We start from the raw sequence: 7,708 nt of genomic DNA, 5'->3' as shown, positions 1-7,708 counted from the left end.
GGTCAATATAGCCCTGACCTGATAGGATTATGTTTTTTCTCACTCTGCGAAGGCAATAAGGAGCCTGTTAAACAAGTTTAGGTGGGTGCAATTTAGTTCCACTAGCAAACTATCTATAATTCAGTATCATATTGGAAGTTTCCATCACAGGGATGACTGGTGAGTGAAATTGAAATGTCACTCTGGTGCGGTCGGGTGCATTTCTCAGGCTGATGACACTGTAGCTTTATCCTGCACAAAACCAGCTGACCTGGGAGAGCTGATACTGCCTGCTAAACGGCACTGACATCTTTCAAGTTGTTAATCCTGTCCTTCGGATGAGACGCTAAAACTAGTTCCGGTCTGGCTGTTCGGTTGGAATGCTAAAGATCCCATGGAGCTGTTTGAAAACAGAAAGCGAATTTCTCCCAGTGTCCTGGCCAACGTTCCCCCAGATAAAATGGGTTATTCGCTTCACTGCGTTTGATGGAACATTGCTGTGCACAAATTAGCCGTCACATTCACCAACAGAGAATACACAATCACTACATTTTACATTAGATCCTTTTAAGCGCTTTGAGATATCCTCCTAAAAGACACAACATTAAATGCGAGCATTGTTGATTACAATAACGTCTTGCCCCCAAGATATACAGTCAATTCACTATACAGTATATTCTCTGAAGCGCTTCCAGATGTTTTAAAGATGTGATAAGAGGTTATATCAAATGCAAGGCTTATTGTTATTATTTGTTATTATAAAACAAAAAATTATCACAAAAGTATCAACCCTAACAAAGGCACAGATTTTTTTTTATTCAATACTCTTTTGACTCGTATTCTAATTAACTGTAGTTACCATCAATTCAACGTTGTTAGTGTTGAAGAAACTAAATTCAGTTTTAATTTGGGAGCTGGATTACTGTAAAGTATTTTTAGGTATCGAGGAAAAGAGGCTGCGAGACAAAGGTTGGATTTAAAACATTCCCCAAAACTCTTTTTAATGTTAATCTTTAAGACAATGTTCTGAAAAACATTGTAATGTTGGGCACCTGGTATGAATTTCTCCCCTTTCAGCAGCTGCAAGAGTACATTATAAATAATAGCATTTGATATTGTACTGTGAAGTGAATTGACTGTATATTTTGCGGGTAAATCAAACGAGGTTAGGCCATCCAGATCGTATGCTGGTGGAATTAAATACACAAGACTAAACTTCCTTGAATGTGCCCATAAATGGCAATGTGAAAGGGCTTAAGAAAATCCGATGGGAAGTCATGGAATGACAATTGTCTGCAGTGCAGTCTATCGTATCAGTATCTCTATCAGTATCGTATCTCTCTGAAAGTGCTATTTACACCTTACAACAACAACAAATAGCAGTTATATTCCACTTTTCATGTCAGGAGGATGTCCCAAGGCACTGGACATTCAAGGGTTTGCACCTGAATAAAGAGGGTTGAGGGCAAGGAGGTGGGTAGGGGTGGGTGGCATTTCACAAGATTTACTGTAAAGTGGAGTCTATTTTGCAAGCAAACATATTTCTCTTTTAGCAAAACAACCTCAGTAATGTGGCAAATGGAAAAGTTAACAGTGATGAAGTAATAATAATAAAAATAATAATCCTTGCATTTGATATAGCGCTTCACGTCGTTGAGACGTCTCAAAGCTCTCACAGAATACGCTCTAAAGTGGATTGACTGTGTATTTTGTGGGCAAAACAAAATAAAGCGAAGACTTGGGTGATGAATTTCTTGGAGCAGAAGGAAATGTTTTTCTCTGCATTGGCAGTAAGCGAGTTTAGGAGAATTTTCTTTTACACAAAAATGCTATTAGGCCACGATTGGGGAGAAATCTCACTTGGGTGCAGAATGCGTTTTAGACTATCCAGAATTTGGGAAATTGTTGAATTCAGACTTAACTTTGAAGTCGTTTTTCTTTTGAGCAACAATTCGACAAGCTTGAGGAACGATTAGACAAGCTAGGGCCCTTCAGTCTTGAAACAAGATGCTTTAGAAGAGAACTGATAGTTGCATAAATTTTTAAATGGGATTGGAAAAGTAAACCAAAAACAATACTTTAGGATGCAATAATAAGAGGACGTGGGCTTTGAGTTGGCAAAGGGCAAATTTCAGGACAGACACCAAAAAGTATTTCTTTACCCAAAGGATGATTAAAGACAGGAAAAAAACAATGGTTGAAACAGAATCACCACGTTTTCTAAAGGGAATTAGAAAGATACTTGGAAAGTAAAAATACTAAAAGATGTGGAGGATTAATAAAAAACAGAGGAATGGGACTAAATTTCCTCTCAGTCCTTTTAAGGGTCTACGATTCTGGGACATTATTATTATAATAATAATAAACCTTGTATTTGATATAGCACCTTATCATGTCATTGAGACATCTCAAAGCGCTTCACAAGATATACTATAAAGTGAACTGACTGTATATTTTGTGGGTGAAACGCAGCAGCCAATTGCACACAGCAGTACCTCCCAAACATTTGCAGATTGAGTGACCAAATTATTATTTTTTTTGAATGGATTATTACCCCTGGAAAGCTATCCACCAATTGACTAACAACCGGGTTCCTACCTACTGCTGGGTAATCCGAGCCATGTGGAGTAAGCAAAGTTGTCTAACATTGCGCCCTGCTGGGAATTAAACCGCTTGCGAGGCAAGTGCTCTAACCAATACGCTACAAGACTCCAGAAGATTCTTGACCTAGGTGCGCTTATTGGGCAAAGCGCTCCGAGACACAAGCCAGGACGTTGTTTTTGTTATTGGCTGCTGTTTCCGACATTGGATATTAGGTCGTACCTCTCCCACCGTCTTCATTTTGTTTCACTAACAGCTTTTCCTCCAGCCCCCGCACTGTCTCGTGCGGTGTCCCTCAGGGCTCTGTCCTCGGTCCCCTCCTATTCACCCTCTATATGCTCCCCTTTGGTGACATCATCCACAGACATGGGGTTAACTTCCACATGTATGCGGATGACACCCAACTCTACCTTTCCTCCTCTACCCTCAACTCCACGACCACCGATGTCCTGACAGCTGCCTGTCCGACATCGAGTCCTGGACGAGAGATAACTTTCTCCAGCTCAATGTGCGTAAAACTGAGGCCCTCCTGATTGGCTCACGTCAGCGCCTCCGCACCTCAGGCGCTGACAGCATCAGCATCCAAGGCTGCACTCTCCACCTCTCAAAGTCAGGAACCTCGGTGTTCTCTTCGACCCTGAGCTGTCCTTTCTCCCTCATATCCGCGCCACAACTGGCACCGCCTTCCATCACCTCCGGAACATCGCCAGACTACGGCACTACCTCATCCCTCACGCTGCTGAAACTCTGGTCCACACCTTTATCACCTCAAGGCTGGACTATGGGAACTCTCTCCTCGCCGGCCTTCCCGCCACCTCCCTCCACAAGCTGCAGGTCATTCAGAACTCTGCAGCTCGTGTACTGTCCCGCACCAGGCTTCGGGACCACATCACTCCCACCCTCGCTCGCCTCCACTGGCTCCCCATCCCCCAGAGGATCGAATTCAAGATCCTCATCCTCACCTACAAGGCCATTCACGGCCTCGCTCCCTCCTACCTCTCCGACTTACTATCCCCCTACTTACCTGCCCGTACCCCACTTTCCTCTGGCTCCGGTCTGCTGTACATCCCCCGCCCCAACCGCCCTACCATCGGTGGATGGGCCTTCAGCCTCTCAGCCCCGAGGCTGTGGAGCTCTATCCCCCAGTGCCTTCGCCGCCTCCTCCCTTTCCTCCTTCAAGGTCGGTCTCAAGACCTTTCTCTTTGACCGTGCCTTCAGGTCCCCTCTCGACTCTCTACCCCCTCCTCGCTCCCTCCCTTCTCTCCCCTCACCCTGACCATTTCTCCCCTGCTCGGGTCCTGACCCAACTGTACAGCGCCTTGGGACGTCCTCCCGACGTGAAAGGCGCTCAATAAGTGGAATCTTGTTGTTGTTGTAAAGGGTTGACACTGTTCACCTTGGGAAGTGCAAGAAATGTTCCAGCAAAAACAGCAGAAGTTTTATATATATATATATATAATATATAAAACCACTAAAATATGTAGGCACTGATGGTTAGTTCAAGGACAAATCCAAACCACAATCAACTCAATCAACACAATCAAAGTGCTTTGAGACGCCATCCGGTGTGAAGCGTGCTACATCAATGCAAGTTGGTCTTGAATGTCTCCAACACAAAACTCCATGGTTTCTGCAAGCCATAGTTCTGGCCGATTTGGGCGTACCCTCTGTACAACAACAACAACTTGCAATTATACAGCGCTCTTCATGTTGGGAGGCACAAGCACTTAACAGTGGCAGAGCCTGACACCAAGCTGGGGGGGGGGAAGGAGGAGGTGACCGTAAGCATGATCAAAGAGGAAGGTCTTCAGTCATGATCTAATAATAATTATAATACTAATCCTTGTATTTGATATAGAGCCTTATCACATCTTTGAGACGTCTCTAAGCGCTTCATAGAATATACTGTAAAGCGAATTGACTGTATATTTTGTGGGTGAAATAAGGCAGCAATTGCGCACAGCGTTGTCCCCCAAACAGTTGGAAGGAGGGGGGAAGGCTTAGGGATTGGGGGAGAGCATTCCAAAGTTTCAGAGCGTAGTGGCAGAAAGAGCGGTTGCCGATGGTGGAGCAGAAGGGATGAGGGACAAGCCATAGTTCAAGCCGATTTGGACTCACACTCTGTACAACAACAACTTGCATTTATATAGCTAGTGCCCTTCACATCAAACTAATGCCCGCTGCAGCAAAGCACAAACATCTTTGACTGCTGTCGAGAATATATTTGTCAGGGTTCAGAATGCAGCGCAAATAAAGCATAAATCACTATTAAAAACCCATTTTAGCGCATTTATCATTTGCCTTTTCTCCACCTCAAATGTCACAGTGGTTGTAAATTTGCAGCCATTACTTCAGTGCATTTGTTAATGGTTAGAAATATCATTCCTGGGAATAGCACCACACTTCTCCAATGTTTCAATCAAATCTGTAAGTGATGGAAAGCTTCTCCGAGGTACAAATATCCTGCACAATTGTATTACTGCACATGCATGTCCAATGTATGCTGACTGCATAGCTACAAGTCACAGGCTTAATATTTCCCCAAATTAGGCAGTAAAATAAGTTTCCAGATCACTTCTAGCTTGATCGCATAGAACCCCTATCCACACACACACTCACACAAGGAACGAAAGTAGGTACAATACAAATTTACATTTATATAATGCCTTTCACACAGGGAGGACATCCCAAGGCGTTGGACAGTCAAGGATTTGCACCCGAGCTGGGGTTTGAATTCGGGAGGTGTGGGGCATGGTCAAAGAGGAAGGTCTTGAGACACGACTTGAAGGAGGTGATGGAGCGGGCAAGAAGAAATGATTCCGGGATTGAGTTCCAGAAGGTGGGACCAGAAAGGCTGAAGGCCTGACTGCTCATGGTGGGACAGGCAGGTTGGGGTTAAACACTTGTTAAACTCCAGCAGTACCCCAACACATACTCCAGGGTCCCCAAGCACAGAACCTCCAGAATTAGGTACATAATCATTAAATACCGTTTGGGCAAAAAAACATTCCTTGGTGTCTATTCTGAAAAATAATAATATTTGCATTTGATATAACGCATCGTCAAAATGTCTGAAAGTGCATCAGAGGATTTACAGTAAAGTGTAGCAATTGCGTATTTTGTAGGGGAACACAGTAGCCAATTTACACACAACTGAATTCAGCAGTTCCATGTGGACCTCTTGATCCAACGTGGAGTCCTGAAGCTCAATGGTTAGAGCGCTCGCCTAGCAAGCGAGAGACCTGGGTTTAATTCCCGGCGGGGCGAAATGTTGGGCAAGTTTCCTTAATCTACATGCCTCTGTTTACCTAGTAGTAAGTAGGAATCCAATTGTTAGTTGATTGGCGGATCAGTTTTCCGGGGGTAATAATTCCTTAAAAAAATAATAAATTGGTCACTTCAATCCACGACTGTTTGTGGGACACTGCAGTTCGCAATTGGCTGCTGCATTTCACCCACAAAATATACAGTCAAATAAATTTACAGTATATTCTGTGAAGCGCTTTGAGATGTCTCGAAGACGTGATAAGGCGCTATATCAAATGCAAGAATTGTTATTCTGCCGCCCGCATTCTCACCCACACCAAACTCCGCTCCCTGATCACCCCAGTCCTTGCCAGACTGCACTCGCTGCCTGTCCCAGAGAGGATCGATTTCAACATCCTCACCATTGTCTTCAAATCCCTCCACTTCTCTGCGCCTCCCCGACCTCTCTGACCTCCTCTCTCCTCACAACAATGCCCGCTGCCTTCGCTCCACCGGGTCTGGCCTCCTCCTTGTCCCCCGAATCCTCCGCTCCACCATCAGCAGCTGTGCCTTCAGCCACTATGTCCCAAGGCTCTGGAACTCCCTTCCGCATTCCCTTCACCTCGCCCCCTCTCTTCCTACTTCCAGCCTGATAAAGACCTTTCTTTTCGACCGTGCCTTTGGTCACCTTCTTCCCCCTCCCCCTGGCTCGGCCCCAGGATCCGTTATTGTGAAGCGCTCTGAGACACCGTCCAGCATGGAGGGCGCTATATAAATCCAGGTTGTTGTTATATTATTATATATAACTCATGATGGCTTCATTTGGCAAAGCAACTGAATGGAAAATTTACACGCACACACAATTATCTCAGCTACTGCCCTGACAAATTATCAGGTCTTCTTGCTGCCTCCCTTGTTAAAATATAAAGTATGCCGAGATAAAAGAAGAACAAGGTGGTTCTTAGCCCTCAAAGTGTGCGAGGCAGACTGCTGTGTTTGTGTCTCCACTGCTGCTTTTGATGCTATTTGATTGAGATTCAGATTGGAAAATCATTGTCAGCCTTACACAACAAATACAGAAAGAAAGCATCCTCAAGGAGATGAGATTGCGTAATCTTTTTCCACCCTGATAATTTCCTTCTATTATGCCTTCTAAAAAATACAAGGCTACAGCAATATATTGTCAGAAGCTAAAACCGGATCTCATTCTCTCACTTTAACGTAGAAATTTATGCATCGCAATAAAGCCACTTACAAGGTGAAAAGCTAATCCTGTGCCTTTATTTCCCATCTGATGTTTTCCTGCTCATGAGCGTCATCTGTAACTTAACGGGCCAGTGTGTGAACTGATTCAAAGCCAAACCCCCACCTTTGTGCCACTCAGTAAATAGCCACTAGGGGGTGTGTGAAAAAATAATAAATAATAACGCTTGCATTTGATATAATGCCTTATGTTGTTGATATGTCTCAAAGCGCTTTGCAACAGCAGCAGCAGCAAAATTACATTTGTATAGCGGCTTTCACGTCGGGAGGACATTTGTAAAGTGAGATGTGTGTGTTTCAACCACTAGACCCTGAAACTCTGGAACACTCTTCCTCTATCCCTCTGCCTTGACCCCTCCTTTCCCATTTTCATGTCGTGCCTGAAGATCTTCTTCCTCTTCGACCATGCCTACAGTCACCTCCCCCTGCGATATAAATGTAAGTTGTTATTGTTGTAACAACTTGCATTTGGAACGCCATCTAACGTTCCCTTCGGCTCGCTCCCTCCCTGGCCTCCTTCAAGGCGCGTCTCAAACCCTCCTCTTCGACCGTGCCTTCGGTCACCCTCCTACCCTACCTGCCCTCCGTCCTCCCCGATCCTGACCTTCATCTCCGGTCC

At 44.7% G+C, this 7,708-nt stretch overlaps 1 non-coding gene across 1 annotated transcript; it reads left to right on the top strand.

Moving 5' to 3' along the window:
• Positions 1-5,775: 5,775 nt before the first annotated feature.
• trnaa-agc lies at positions 5,776-5,847 on the top strand. The gene has a single exon. It is a non-coding gene; the product is annotated as a tRNA-Ala (tRNA).
• The last annotated feature ends 1,861 nt before the right edge of the window (positions 5,848-7,708 follow it).

Source organism: Callorhinchus milii, unplaced genomic scaffold (genome assembly GCF_018977255.1).
Source record: "Callorhinchus milii isolate IMCB2004 unplaced genomic scaffold, IMCB_Cmil_1.0 Scaffold3, whole genome shotgun sequence".
Classification (NCBI taxonomy): Eukaryota; Metazoa; Chordata; class Chondrichthyes; order Chimaeriformes; family Callorhinchidae; genus Callorhinchus; species Callorhinchus milii.
This window is presented reverse-complemented; position numbering and strand designations above follow the sequence as displayed.